The sequence below is a fragment of the Spinacia oleracea genome, chromosome 2 (genome assembly GCF_020520425.1).
Source record: "Spinacia oleracea cultivar Varoflay chromosome 2, BTI_SOV_V1, whole genome shotgun sequence".
NCBI classification, from domain to species: domain Eukaryota; kingdom Viridiplantae; phylum Streptophyta; class Magnoliopsida; order Caryophyllales; family Amaranthaceae; genus Spinacia; species Spinacia oleracea.
In genome coordinates, this window is record NC_079488.1 from 42,278,022 (window position 1) to 42,294,468 (window position 16,447).

At 37.1% G+C, this 16,447-nt stretch overlaps 1 long non-coding RNA gene across 2 annotated transcripts; it reads left to right on the top strand.

The window, feature by feature from the left end:
• Positions 1-2,463: 2,463 nt before the first annotated feature.
• LOC110775920 (uncharacterized) lies at positions 2,464-16,170 on the top strand. 2 transcript variants are annotated; one of them, XR_002529912.2, is made up of 3 exons: positions 2,464-2,653; positions 3,047-3,148; positions 15,979-16,170. It is a non-coding gene; the product is annotated as an uncharacterized lncRNA (long non-coding RNA). The 2 variants fall into 2 exon arrangements; XR_008927057.1 differs by lacking the exon at positions 2,464-2,653 and having other exon boundaries at positions 2,662-3,148.
• The last annotated feature ends 277 nt before the right edge of the window (positions 16,171-16,447 follow it).

A 16,447-nucleotide genomic window follows, 5' to 3' on the forward strand; every position in this document is an offset into this window, starting at 1 on the left:
AGGTTTGTAAATAATATTAATTAATAACGACTTTATTTATAGCAGTTACTATTAACAAGTCCTAGTCGAATTTGGGTTAGTATTTATGTTAAGTAGTAACCGGCTTTAATTTATAGTAGTTACCACTAAAAAGTCCTAGTCGGATTTAGATTAGTATTTATAACTGGAATATTGTCGGTTAATTACTAGTAAATAATTTAGTAACTGGCTATTTGGGTGCCCATTACTATTAGTGTGGCTGGTGGGTTTTTGGACTAGTATTTACAATGACACGTTTGGGTGCCAGTTACTAATTGCATTTTTGTAACTGGACTTATCTTAGCCAGTTACTAATGGGGGGTTACTAATAGCACTTTTTCTACTAGTGAGACTGTGTTTATGACACAGCCGTAGGGTTGTCGATCAAACGAACCAAGGAAAGGTGTGCAAGCTTAAGAAATCCATTTATGGATTAAATCAGGCATCAAGGAGTTGGAATAAACGATTTGATGAAGCAGTCAATAAGTTTGGATTCATCAAGAATCAGGACGAATCTTATGTATACAAGAAGGTCAGTGGGAGTAAAACTGCATTCCTAGTCTTGTATGTAGAAGACATACTACTTATTGGAAACGACATTCCTATGTTGGAGTCTGTAAAGACTTGGCTTGGAAAGTGTTTCTCAATGAAGGACTTAGGAGAGGCAGAGTACATATTGGGCATCAAGATCTATAGAGATAGATCTAAGAGGATGATTGGACTAAGCCAGAGCACTTACATTGACAAAGTGCTAGCTAGCTTCAATATGATGGAAGCCAAGAAAGGCCATCTACCCATGTCACATGGCACATATCTAAGCAAGACTCAGTGTCCCAAAACATCTGATGAGCGTAGAAAGATGAGTGGAATTCCATACGCTTCGGCTATTGGTTCCATCATGTATGCTATGATTTGTACAAGGCCGGATGTTTCGTTCGCATTCAGTGCAACGAGCAGGTACAAGTCAGAACCAGGTGAGGCACATTGGACTATTGCCAAGAATATCCTAAAGTACTTGAAAATGTAGAAAACAACTTAGGCAAAATTAAAATAGCAAAGAGATTTCCATATATGGATTTCCTCATATTTTCTTTTCCACACTTTTTCATTTTAATAACTAAGCACGATAAATTATGGAATCCTCTTATTTACACAATTTTACTCATATTTTCCATTAAGCTCCTTTAAACGGACACACTGCAGAGTTCAAATATTTAAGATTGCATTATTTCTAAGAGAAACTTTGTAAAACTAATGTATTTCATATTTTATTTACTAATATCCTTTCCTTTTTTGTTTTTTAGATTTCTTTCTAAATATTGGTTTAATTGTTTCAAAGTTGGAACCTCTCTTTGCTTAGGTAAATTACATTATTTGAAGTTGAGTTAGACTTTCTCTCAATTTTTGTCTGTGGACCATGCCACTCTAAGCGATTTAAATTTCTAATCATGATATGTTGAATAGTGTTATACTTTATTCTGTGTTGGCAGCCTCACTCTCCAGATAATCGTGCATTAACAAGAGAGTGCAAAGATGTCAAGATTGACAGAGTATATATATTAGATCGTACACTGAGCGAAAACTGAGGATTTTATGGCGGTAGCCAAAGTCTTCTTGTAATATCCTTGATTTTAAGCAGCTTTTAATATGCTATTAAGAGTAATTATCGTCTTAAACGTGTCATTAGAATTTCTCTTAAACCTAATTTGAGATTAAGATCTTGAAATTTTACTAAATTGGTTAATGGAGTTGAGATTTTCAATATTATATTTAAGTTAGCTTTCGAATTGATTTCCGAGTTTAGCCTCGAGATAGTTTATGGAATAAAAATATGTTTTAAGGATTGAGATTTTATTACTCCGAAGTAAATCGTTTAAACCCAAGGATTAATTGAAATTAAAAGTTCTGTCATAAAAATGAATAATATTTTTTTTTTAAGTTATTTTCCCTAAGTAAATGGATTCTAAGTTAGTTTGATAAAATCTTATCAAAATAATTGAGATTGATATATTTAAGCCGATTTGTAAAAAGAAATAAATAAAATGAAATTCATTTATAATATATAAACTTTTTTTTTTATTTCACTCAAATTTTGGTCCTCATATTCTAAAGGAAAAGAATCAGGAAACTTCTCCTCTTCACTCTCATTTTATCTCTCCTCATTTGACTCTTCCTCTTCTCCCCTCACCCAATCCTCCCTCTCTTCACCGGCTATTCCTCTCTCCTCCATCTCCGTTGTTCGCCGGCACCGTGGTGGCCGTTGTTTTCGTCGTCGACTTTGCTACAACCTCGCAAATAGGTCATCTCTCTAGCATATTTCGTTATTTGAATTGATTAAAACCCTAATTTATCAAACCCTGGCTCCATTTTCGTTGGTTCTCAACTCTCCTCCGGTGAGAGGCCGTGTCGCCGCCTCCGTTGGCTCGCCACCGTCACTGGTGACCGTCGGGTGGTTGCGGTTGTTGTTGTTGTGTGGTTGTCATGTGTCTTCCTCCTATGCTACCCCCTGCCTCGCACTGCTTTCTCTCTCTTTCTCCGCTCGCCGAAGCTTCGTGGCTCGGTGGAGCCGCTGCCGCTGCTGGTGTTGTTGCAGTGGTGTTGACTATTGCTTCTCTACTTTTCCATTTCCTTAAGGGTATAATTCAAAACCCCCTAATTCTATTTCAATTATTTTCTTTTAGTCCCTTTGATTTTAGTATTTATTTTAGTGATTAGTGAGTAATTCAATTATTAAATTTAAATTATTTTGATAACATAATTGAGAAATTCAAGTTAATGTTTTCCTTTTTCCTAAAAATATTTGTCTAAACAAAAATATGATTTCAGAATTCTTAGATTGATTTGGGAATTGAACAAGTATTATAATTATGGTTTCAATCACAGATTAAATATAATTGAATATGGTTTTATTAAAAGCAAAGCAAGCTTTATGGCTAATCTTAAAAGAAACTTAGAAGTTTATTAGAGGGTTCGATAAAGTTATTATGAGTCGTGAGTATTTAATGGTTCATGTCCTTATCTGTTTGAGGTATTATGAAGTGGAGAATGAACAAGGAGAATCGTATCATGGAAGTTGAGTGGAGAATGGTGATCGATATATAGCCTTGAGAGTTATGAATGGATATTAAAGGTACACATCGTCCAACCAAGTTCAATTTGAAATTATACTTTGTGTTTAAGTAATATGTATATATATATAAGTATAGTTCCGAATGATTCTTGTAAATTATATTGTTCTTTGCAAATTGATATGCGTTTTGCAAATTGAAATGCGTTTTGGCAAATTGAATTTCGTATTCCATGTTGAATTATGCTTTGCAAATTGGATGGTAATATTTTAAGAATCTTTGTACTTTTGAATGAATATTTGTGTTGCTCGGGAATTTGAGTAGGAAATGGTTTAAGTTGAAAGGTTGTGTGGCTAGATAGTTGAGTTGCTCGAGAGTTCTTGAGGTTGAGTTTGGGAATAAATTAGAATCAAGGTTAATTATGAGGTATGCAAATGAGTTAAAAGGTCTCTAAAAGAGTCAAGAAAATAAGAAGATTATAAATAGAGATGCTGATGGTTAATTTAAGTGGAGGTTGAACTCAAGAGGTCGTGAGATTGCATCGAGTCTTAATGTGGGCCGTTGTCTATAAACCACAAGTTAATAATGAAGATATTAAAATGTTGGATTTGGAAAGACAAATCATTTTGAGTACGAAACTATTTCTTTTCCTTTTTAGAAGGATAAACTTATTTCTTTAGGGCGATATTTCTTTAGAAGGCGTTTTACTATTTACTTTATAAAACCACATCTATTTTGAGTTTTCCAAAAGTCAAACGTATTCTGAAAATCGTGAACCGTAAATTAAGAATAACTTTGAATGTCGATAAAGATCTTAAAGAGCACGGATATTTGAATAACGATAATTGAAATATTTTTAGCATACACATGCTTCCTTAAGTGATAATGATTTTGATAAAGGAAAATAGTTCTTTCAATAAGATTAACAAAAATGATTTCGATTTAAGGATGGATGAAATGATTTCTAAGAACGTTAAATAATTTTAATTGAGACTAAATTAAGGTGTCTTAAAATTGGTAAATCTAAATGAAATTAACATTTATTTCCTTATTCCATAAAGAGTGCTTTAAAAGTTTTATAAAATACATTTCAGGCACACTAAGTTATAAAAGAATGAATTCGGATTTGAGGAGAGTGTAAGCCATTGATAACCTTGGGATCTTAAATGAGTGTTACTCACTGGCAGTCGATTATTAATCAAAGGTCTAAGAATACAACCAAGGATAAGGAGTGATTCTAAGTTAAAAGGGTATAGTTGAGAAGAGTGTCCAAATTTTAATTAGATCATTACTTTTTGATCAAGTGTAAGAGAAAGTACCAGCAAGTCTTGAGATTGATATTTAATTGGGTTGAGGATTTATTCTGAGAAATAAAGTGAGTTGAGATATGATGAGAATGAAGCTAATACATGAGTAAGGGAATGCGAATGATGTTTTGAGAACGAAATTGCATAAATTGGTAATAAAATGCTTAAGTAGGGGAAAGTAGCCGAGTATGTGTGCCGTAGTTCTCACATGCTTCGGTGATGAAAAACATTTAAAGCGGGTGCTACAATAGTTGTTAGGTTATGATACATATGAACAACATAAATCATGCGGAAAAACCTATATGCTAGGATTCAAATTAATTGCACATAACCAATTAATATAGCTTAGAATGCATACTCTTTGTAGCGTGCCCTCCCTAGCTGCGCCCGAACCGAACAAGAACAAGTCTTTAGGACTCCAAATGTCGTCCCTCCGTAGAAAGTCCACAGCACGTCCGGATCCGCCTTAAGATTGACTAACTAGAATCTCTCTCAAGGTACTAGAATTTTCGGCTATTATGGGGCAATTATTTGACTGAATTTTTGCTCTCAAAAACTCACTTTGAATACTTGAAACATCTGTATAAATTGTGAACTAGGATCACATATTTATAGGGGTATGGAAAACAAATTGGAATCCTATTAGAATTCTAATTAGTTAATTAGACTTTAATTAAAACTCTATTAAATTAATTTATCCTATTAGGATTAGGAAATCAATCATTAATCGAATCCTACTTGACTTAGGATTTGTGTGGAAGCACAAACACACACACACGAGCATGGCCCGCATGCGCGCAGGACATGCCCGCGCACAGCCCTTGCGGACGCTCAGCCCACACAAGCCTTGCGGCCCATGCGAGCCTCGCAGCCCACGCGAGCAGCCGTGCTCGCAGCCCATTGCGCGCCAGCCATGCTGGCAGCCTTGGCCTGCTAGGCCTGGCCTTGCGCTGGGCCTGGAGTGGCCATGGTTGTCTTTTGTGGCGCGCTGGCTTGCTGGACGCGGGCCTGGCTTCGTGCTGGGCCTTCGTCTAGCAAGTCTCGTCCGATGCTAATTCGTACGACGCGCTTCCGATTAATTTCCCGATTCCGGAATTCATTTCCGATACGAACAATATTTAACATTTCGGATTCCGGAATTAATTTCCGTTTCGAACAAATATTTAATATTTCCGTTTCCGAAATTATTTTTCGATTCCAATAATATTTCCGATTTCGACAATATTTCCGTTTCCGGCAATATTTCAAATTCCGGCAATATTTCCAGTACTGATAATATTTTCCGATACGTACCATGTTTCCGTTTACGGCAACATCTACGACTTGGATAATATTTATATTTCTGATACGATCCATATTTCCGTTTCCGGTAATATCGTTTCCGGTGTATTCATTATTTTCGTTTGACGATCTTAGCTCCCACTGAAACCAAGATCCGTCGATTCCGAATATCCATAGATGGAGTATTTAAAGCCATTAAATACTTGATCCGTTTACGTACTATTTGTGTGACCCTACGGGTTCAGTCAAGAGTAAGTTGTGGATTAATATCATTAATTCCACTTGAACTGAAGCGACCTCTAGCTAGGCATACAGTTCACTTGATCTCACTGAATTATTAACTTGTTAATTAATACTGAACCGCATTTATTAGACTTACCATTAAATGCATACTTGGACCAAGGGCATTATTTCCTTCAGTCTCCCACTTGTCCTTAGGGACAAGTGTGCATTTCATAATTCCTTTGTCACTCGATGCTTGCTCATGAACATAAGGTAAGAGTTGTCATCCTTATTATGTCCAGAGGTGTTTCTCGTTTTCAGAGTTCAATTGATCAAATAAACAGATAATCATAGCCTATGAGTCATCTGAGCACGGCCATGCATTTTACAGTTTCTAGCTCTCCGAGTGGCCTTGTACAACTTTTCAGCATCTCATCCCGATTTATGGGAGGACAATCCCAATCTTGTGATCTTGAGATTAGACTTCGTTTAATAGGTGATTACCCGAGCATTGCCTTTATAGCCTCCTTTTACGGTGCGACGGTGGACAACGTCAAAGTAACCAGTTCTCAAACAAGTAATCTCAAATCACTCAGGTATTGAGGATTAGTGTCTAATAATTTTAATGAAATTTACTTATGACATATTTTCATCTCTTACAGTAAAGTTTCATAGGTCTGTCCGATACTAGTCTTCCCAAAGTAAGTATCTATTCAAATTATTACGACATTGCCATGTCCACATAGTTCAAGAAACAGAACTACTAGTCATCTTGCATTCTAGTCGTCTAACGTATTCTATGCGTCCATCTTTATAGAAAACTCCGACTAGGGACCATTTTCAATCTTTGACATTCAAGTTCCCTTGATAGACATTTCTTAGTCACAGGACTGGTCCTGACAGTCTATCAATATATCGTCAAATTGAAGAGACTCATCATTTAATAAACCACAAATTAAATGGAAAAATGAATTCAATTCATTTATGTGAATGGTTAACCAATAATGTTTTACAAAGTATTAAACTCTAAAACTTTAAAACATTAAACTAGGACATCAAAGCCAATCTCCAATATGCTTGATTCCCATTGCCGCAGTGTGCGAGTTGTGCTTCGCTTGTGGCAGAGATTTAGTCAATGGATCTGAGATATTATCATCAGTTCCAATCTTGCTTATCTCGATTTTCTTTCTTTCAACGAACTCTAGTAGAAGGTGAAATCTACGAAGTACATGCTTGACTCTTTGGTGGTGTCTAGGCTCCTTTGCCTGTGCAATAGCTCCGTTATTATCACAATATAGAGCTATTGGTCCTTTTGGAGGGGACTACACCAAGTTCACCTATGAACTTCCTTAGCCATATAGCTTCCTTTGCTGCTTCATGTGCAGCAATGTACTCCGCTTCAGTTGTAGAATCCGCAATGGTGCTTTGCTTAGCACTTTTCCAGCTTACTGCACCTCCGTTGAGGCAGAAGACAAACCCAGACTGTGATCTGAAATCATCCTTGTTGGTTTGGAAACTTGCGTCCGTATAGCCTTTAACAATTAATTCATCATCTCCACCATAGACCAGGAAATCATCTTTGTGCCTTTTCAGGTACATCGGAATATTCTTGGTAGCAGTCCAATGTGCCTCTCCTGGGTCTGACTGGTATCTGCTCGTAGCACTGAGTGCATACGCAACATCCGGGCGTGTACATATCATAGCATACATTATTGAACCAATCAATGATGCATATGGAATCCCATTCATTCGTCTACGTTCATCAAGTGTTTTTGGGCACCGAGTCTTGCTTAGAGTCATTCCATGAGACATGGGTAGGTAGCCTCGCGTTGAGTGTGCCATATTGAACCTTTCAAGCACCTTATTGATATAAGTGCTCTGACTAAGTCCAATCATCCTTTTAGATCTATCCCTGTAAATCTTGATGCCCAATATGTACTGCGCTTCTCCTAGATCCTTCATTGAAAAACATTTCCCAAGCCAAATCTTGACAGAGTTCAACATAGGAATGTCATTTCCGATAAGTAATATGTCGTCAACATATAATACTAGAAAAGAAATTTTGCTCCCACTGACCTTCTTGTATACACAAGATTCTGCGTTCTTGATGAAACCAAAGTCACATGACTGCTTCATCATAACGTATATTCCAGCTCCTTGATGCTTGCTTCAATCCGTAGATTGATTTCTTAAGCTTGCATACCTTTTTAGCATTCTTTGGATCTTCAAAACCCTCAGGCTGTGTCATAAACGCCGTTTAAGAAAGCGGTTTTGACATCCATCTGCCATATTTCGCAATCGTAATATGCAATGATTGCTAACATTATCCGAATAGACTTTAGCATTGCAACTGGTGAAAAGGTTTCATCGTAATCCACACCATGGACTTGCCTGTAACCTTTTGCAACCAATCTAGCTTTGAAATCTTCAAGTTTCCAATCCTTGTCCTTTTTCAGTTTGAAAACCCATTTGCTTCCTATGGCTTGGTAGCCATCGGGCAAATCGACCAAATCCCATACTTAGTTTTCAGACATGGAGTCTAATTCAGATTGCATGGCTTCTTGCCATTGCTTGGAGCTAGGGCTCGTCATAGCTTGTTTGTAAGTCACAGGTTCATCACTTTCAAGTAATAGAACTTCATGGCTCTCGTTCATCAAAATACCTAACTACCTTTCCGGTTGAGACCTGTATCTCTGCTATCTACGCGGGGTTACATTTCTAGATGGTCCTTGAACCTCACCAGTTTCTTCTAAAGAACTCTGAGTTTCAACCTGAATGTTATCTTGAGCATTCTCTAGAGTTTGTTGTTCGACTCGAATTTCTTCGAGGTCTACTTTTCTCCCACTTGTCATTTTGGAAATGTGATCTCTTTCCAAAAAGATACCATCTCGAGCAACAAACACCTTGTTCTCAGATGTATTGTAGAAGTAATACCCCTTTGTTTCCTTTGGATAGCCCACAAGGATACATTTGTCAGATTTTGGATGAAGTTTGTCTGAATTTAATCGTTTGGCGTATACTTCACATCCCCAAATCTTAAGAAAAGACACATTTGGAGGCTTTCCAAACCATAACTCATATAGAGTCTTTTCAACAGCTTTATACGGAGCTCTATTTATAGTGAGTGCAGCTGTATTTAGTGCATGTCCCCAAAATTCTATTGGAAGTTCGGCCTGACCCATCATTGATCTAACCATGTCTAGCAAGGTTCTATTCCTCCGTTCCGACACACCGTTTCATTGTGGTCCCGGGAGGAGTCAATTCTGATAGAATTCCACATTCTTTCAGATGGTCATCAAATTCATAGCTCAGATATTCACCACCTCTATCAGACCGCAGTGCCTTAATCTTCTTGCCTAATTGATTCTCTACTTCACTCTGAAATTCCTTGAATTTATCAAATGATTTAGACTTATGCTTCATTAGGTAGACATAGCCATATCTACTGAAGTCATCAGGAAAGTGATAAAGTAGCTGAAACCACCTCTAGCATTTGTGCTCATTGGTCCACATACATCTGTATGGATTAAACCCAATAGTTCAGTTGCTCTTTGTACAACTTTAGAGAAAGGTTGCTTTGTCATTTTGCCAACTAAACATGATTCGCACTTACCATAATCCTCTAAGTCAAATGGTTCTAGAATTCCTTCCTTTTGAAGTCTTTCTAGGCGCTTTATGTTTATATGGCCTAATCGACAATGCCACAGATAGGTGATATCTGAATCATTCTTTTTGGCCTTTTTGGTATTTATGTTATAAACTTGTTTGTCGTGATCTAGTAAATAAAGTCCATTGACTAATCTAGCAGATCCATAAAACATCTCTTTAAAATAAAACGAACAACTATTGTCTTTTATTAAAAAGGAAAATCCCTTAGCATCTAAGCAAGAAACAGAAATGATGTTTTTAGTAAGACTTGGAACATGGAAACAGTCTTCCAGTTCCAAAACTAGCCCAGAGGGCAACGACAAATAATAAGTTCCTACAGCTAATGCAGCAATCCGTGCTCCATTTCCCACTCGTAGGTCGACTTCTCCCTTGCTTAACCTTCTACTTCTTCTTAGTCCCTGTGGATTGGAACATAAGTGTGAGCCACAACCAATATCTAATACCCAAGAAGTTGAATTAGCAAGTATACAGTCTATAACGAAAATACCTGAAGATGGACCGACTTTTCCGTTCTTCTGATCTTCCTTAAGCTTCAAGCAATCTCTCTTCCAATGCCCCATCTTCTTACAGTAGAAGCACTCGGACTCAGAAGTGGGTTGACTGACCTTCTTCTTTTTAGACTTGGCGCCAGTTTTCTTAATCGGGCTGGCCTTCTTGCCACCTTTCTTAGCATTCCTCTTCTTTCCAGATTTCTTGAACTTGCCCCCACGCACCATAAGCACATCTTGCTTATCACTTTTGAGCGTCTTTTCAGCGGTCTTCAGCATACCGTGAAGCTCAGTGAGCGTTTTTTCCAGACTATTCATACTGTAGTTCAGTTTGAACTGATCATACCCGCTATGAAGAGAATAGAGGATGGTGTCTACAGCCATTTCCTGAGAGAATTGTTGATCCTGCCGACTCATATTCTCAATGAGTCCAATCATTTTGAGAACATGTGGACTTACGGGATCGCCTTTCTTAAGCTTGGTCTCAAGAATTTTCCTATGAGTCTCGAATCTTTTAACTCGAGCCAGATCTTGGAACATGTTCTTTAACTCACTGATGATCGTGAAAGCATCTGAGTTTATGAACGTTTTCTGTAGATCTGCACTCATGGTTGCAAGCATTAGACATTTCATATCCTTGTTGGCATCAATCCCACGATTGAGGGCTGCCTGAGTGACCCCGTCGCCAGCGGCTTCGGGCATCGCCTCTTCCAGGACATACTCCTTTTCTTCCTTCATAGGAACTATTTGCATGTTCCTTTGCCAGTCAAGGAAGTTTTTCCAGTTCAACTTCTCCTTTTCGAGAATTGACCGGATGTTGAATGAATTGTTGTTTGCCATAGTTAAAACTACAATTGAAAAAATAAGCAAGTAAATAAACTATTCACAGTTTCTCTTAATAAACTCAAATTCTAGCATGCATGCATAATTTAATGTTCATTAAGCATTTTATTCAAGTTATGTGTTCCGGCAGGTGTGAATAAAATGATTCCAAGACCCTAAAACCATTGAAGAATTAAGCACATTATGTATTTAGACTCAATTCTAAAATCTTTTAGGTAAGCAAAAGCCTTTTGCTAATAGTCTAGAAACTACTCTTGGTTAATATGCACGTCTAAGAACTTATTAGGTAAACATATCAATTTTGCCACGACATAAAAGAACTCCTTACTTATATCGTTGAGTTTCACCAAAACTAACATGTACTCACATTTATTTTGTATACCTTACCCCTTTAGGATTAATAAGTAACACATCGCTGAGCGTAAAACTATTACTAGATTGATGTAAAGGTTATCCAAGTGTTATTTTGGCATGGCACCTTTTAACTCAATTTTTAAAGTTTGGAACTTAAGGCTCTTACTATGTTGGTTAGATTTTAAGTGAACTAAAATCCTTAATCATGAAACATAATCAAGCCACAATATCATGCATAATTTAAGACATATTTAAAGCAATAAATAACTTAAAACATGCATAAGATTTAAATGTGATCTAGCATGGCCCGACTTCATCTTGAAGCTTCAACTTCAAAGTCCGTCTTGAAAATGGATTGGAAACTCCGTCTTGAATTTCACCATGGGAGGCGCCATTTTCTTCAAATAGGATAAGCTATAATTAAACTAATTACAACTATTTGATGGTATGCATACCATATTTAAAAGCAATAAATTTGGTACTTTAGACCAATATTACATTCAAATTAATGGTACGCATACCATATTTTCTATCCTATTTGGGCCATACTAGTCACTTTCATTAACCTGCAAAACAGTACATATACAATATATACCATTCACCCATTCATTATCATGAATGGCCCACATAGCTGGTTAGTAAAACACATGTTATGCATCACATAAATATTTGCAGCAATTAATCAAGGGCACCAATAATCTACCAATTATTCAGTCCTTATTAATTCTAATCAAGTTGTTATAACCTTAAAGGATTGTAGACCTAATCAAGAGTTTATGACTAAAGGCTCCCACTTAAACCAAAACCAATAACTTTATATGCTTTACTAATTTTAAACATAAAAATGTATTTCTAGTCTACCCAGAAACATACAAGTTTAATTAAAATTTAAAGCTCATGTAAAATTATAATTGAATCCCCTTTTAATTTATTTTCAGTTGAATTAAACAATTAAATTTAAATTAATTCAAGGTTCTAATTTTAGTAAAATAATTAGTATAAATTAAAATTTATAATAATTATAATAATCAAAATTAAAATCGAAGAAAACAATTTAAATTATTAATTTTAAAGTTAATTAAAATCATTTCCGAACTGAAAATCTAAAATTAAAATCAAAACGTATCAATCGTAGCAAGACGAGGCACTTGGGCTTGTGTCCAAGCCCCATCGAGCCACGAGGCTGCTGCGCCCCGCACGACTGATCGCTGCACAAGGCACGAGCAGCAGCGCCACACGCACACGCAACCATCGCAGGCCACGCTGCGCGCAGCCCCATTGCTCGTCGCGTTTGCTTGCTGCGCAAGGCAGCGCGCGCTGGGCGAGGGATCGCTCCCTGCTTGCGCGTTCTGTCTTGCTCGCTAGGCGAGCCAGCGCGTGCTGTGGCGCAGCCCCATCGCTGCCCACACGCGTCTCGCTCGCTCGCTTGTGCCTTGCCCCATCGCACAACACACACGCCCAGGCATTGGGCCTTGCGCGCGCGCCTTGCTTGTTGCTCGCTGCAATCGTACCGCACGGGTGACGAGCTCCTTTGCTCGTCGTCGCGTGCCCGCACTATACAACACCCCTTAAGGGTAACACGTAGCGTCCATTGCTTTGTGCGTGCAACATTTATGAGCGTTTTTCATAAAAATTTAAAATTTTTAATTCAAAATTAGTGACAAATTAATAAATCATATTAATTTCATAATTTTAGGGCGAAAAATCGAAAATTTATTAATCAATTAATTTCCGATTATCATGGATTCAAATCTAGGTCATAAAAATTTAAAATTTATTAACAATTTTTATGGTGGTTTTTAATCATGGATACCTAATTAAATCGTCAATTAATTATGAAAATCAAATCAATTCTAAATTATTCGAATTTCAACAAATTAATTACAATTACAAATTAGGTTGTATAATTAACAAGTTTAGGCATTCAAATTGTTAAACATATACAGTAGGCCAATCAAAGATTCAAGATTTAACAACAAGAATCGCAAATATTTAAATTTAACATCTTAAAATTACAAACTTTTGCATTCGAAAAACTAAAACCTCCGAAAAGTCATAGTTAGGCTTCGAATTTGGGAATTCTGGGTTCGGCCGAAAAACATTATTTTTGTCAAAATTTTAGAATGCCCTTTACATGCAAAATTGACACAAAAATCACTCGATTTCGTTGAGTAACGAAGAAACTGCCGAAAAAACTGCGTACATATAATTAAATAAACGCAATTTGCAATTAATTAACAATTACGAAAATTAATCACCCTTTCTAATTCTTTGCAAATTTGTAGAATTTAACCATGTTAAGCAATAATTGATTATGCAATTAATTAGAGGCTCGTGATACCACTGTTAGGTTATGATACATATGAACAACATAAATCATGCGGAAAAAACCTATATGCCAGGATTCAAATTAATTGCACATAACCAATTAATATAGCTTAGAATGCATACTCTTTATAACGTGCCCTCCCTAGCTGCGCCCGAACCGAACAAGAACAAGTCTTTAGGACTCCAAATGTCGTCCCTCCGTAGAAAGTCCACAGCACGTCCGGATCCGCCTTAAGATTCACTAACTAGAATCTCCCTCAAGGTACTAGAATATTCGGCTATTATGGGGTAATTATTTGACTGAATTTTTTCTCTCAAAAACTCACTTTGAATACTTGAAACATCTGTATAAATTGTGAACTAGGATCACATATTTATAGGGGTATGGAAAACAAATTGGAATCCTATTAGAATTCTAATTAGTTAATTAGAATTTAATTAAAACGCTATTTAATTAATTTATCCTATTAGGATTAGGAAATCAATCATTAATTGAATCCTACTTGACTTAGGATTTGTGTGGAAGCACAAACACACACACACGAGCATGGCCCGCATGCACGCAGGCCATGCCCGCGCACAGCCCTTGCGGACGCTCAGCCCACGCAAGCCTCGCAGCCCACACGAGCAGCCATGCTCGCACCCCATTGCGCGCGCAGCCATCCTGGCAGCCTTGGCCTGCTGGGCCTGGCCTGGCGTGGCCTTGGTTGTCTTGTGTGGCGCGCTGGCTTGCTGGACGCGGGTCTGGCTTCGTGTTGGGCCTTCGTCTAGCAAGTCTCGTCCGATGCTAATTCGTATGATGCGCTTCCGATTAATTTCCCGATTCCGGAATTCATTTCCGATACGAACAATATTTAACATTTCCGATTCCGGAATTAATTTCCGTTTCGAACAAATATTTAATATTTCCGTTTCCGGAATTATTTTCCGATTCCAATAATATTTCCGATTCCGACAATATTTCCGTTTCCGGCAATATTTCAGATTCCGACAATATTTCCATTTCCGATAATATTTTCCGATACGTACCATGTTTCCGTTTCCGGCAACATCTACGACTTGGATAATATTTATATTTCCGATACGATCCATATTTCCGTTTCCGGTAATATCATCGTTTCCGGTGTATTCATTATTTGCCTTTGACGATCTTAGCTCCCACTGAAACCAAGATCCGTCGATTCCGAATATCCATAGATGGAGTATTTAATGCCATTAAATACTTGATCCGTTTACGTACTATTTGTGTGACCCTACGGGTTCAGTCAAGAGTAAGTTGTGGATTAATATCATTAATTCCACTTGAATTGAAGCGGCCTCTAGCTAGGCATACAGTTCACTTGATCTCACTGAATTATTAACTTGTTAATTAATACTGAACTGCATTTATTAGACTTACCATTAAATGCATACTTGGACCAAGGGCATTATTTCCTTCAATAGTAGACTCGTAGTCCGGCGGGATAGACCCATTAAAGTGGCTTGGCCGTAAAGCGAGTGCTACAAAAGTAGACTCGTAGAGGCGGGATAGACCCGTAGTTCGGCGGGATAGACCCGTTAAAGCGGCTTGGCCATAAAGCGAGGGCTACAAAAGTAGACTCGTAGAGGCGGGATAGACCCGTAATTAGGGACATGTCCTAGTTAAGTCTTGCAAGCGTATGCTTATCAGGAGGGTGACGACCCCCACCAAATAGAGACAGTTGGTTGAATAACCCCTCTCTATTCGTGTTCACTTTCCCCAACAGTAAGCTAATATGTTGAGATTATGTAAGCTATTATGCTGAGTTTGAGTCGTGTGTTTTCGCAACGAGTTATAAATTCCTTATGAATGTCTATTTCTGCATTTGAATTGTTATGAGAACTTTATGAATAGAATTATATGTTGTTGGAAATGTTGTACCAATGAGTTTTCCCCATTCAGCCAGGAATATGTGTATATACTGAGTTCCACCTTGCGTCATAAATGATGGTTTGGGAAAAATTTACTTCTGGAGAAGTACTTGAGTTATCTCTAGGATTAATTGTCAAATAAGCTATGGAATGTAAACGGTTAAGAGTATGGGAGTAATGATGAATCTTAGTTGTGAGCCTAATAATGCTGATATGAATGTGAATTTAGAAACTTTATGAGGTGATAGTAAGGTATGAAGTATTGCGAGCATTACTATTGTATCGCTTTCCAAATTTTTGTTTGAATGATAAAGATTTCGTAAAATCGATTTCAGTGAAGTTATAACGTTTTATTAAGTATACTTTCCAAATGGGTTTTATAGGCAAAGTCGCTTTTCAAAGCAAAAATATAAAACTATTTTAAGCCACCTATTAAATGCATTTCAAGTGGGATGTGTGTATTCAGATTTCCGCTGATTTTGTTCGTTGAACCTGTCCTGGTGGGGGCAGAGTTAAAATGTTTTGCAGGTAGCAAGAGTTAGGTCTCAGTTCAGATTCAAGGTTCGTAGAGTTCTCAAATGGCCTTATGTGTCCAAGGTTGGATTGTGGATTCGTCAAATGTAATTTAGTTCATAGAGTTTGTTAAAGGGCTGTATAATTTCTTCTTAAAGCTTTTTAGTTTATAATTTGTGGGTTATATATCTGTATTGGAGTCGTAGTTAAGTTAAGTTTCTTTGGTTTAAAATTAAATGTGCTTAGAAGTAGCTCATTAAGTGTGGGCTGTTATAGTGACACCCTGGTGATGTTTTGGGATATGTTATATATTTGGAATGATGTCTAGCAGGTGAAAGAGAATCTGACGTAATTTCCTAAATATTATTTTAGGTTGTCCATATTTAGGGGAAGTGCTGCCGAAATTTTTAATAATTAATTAAGTTTATGGGTCTTTGAGATAGGCTAAATCGTGATTAAATCTTTG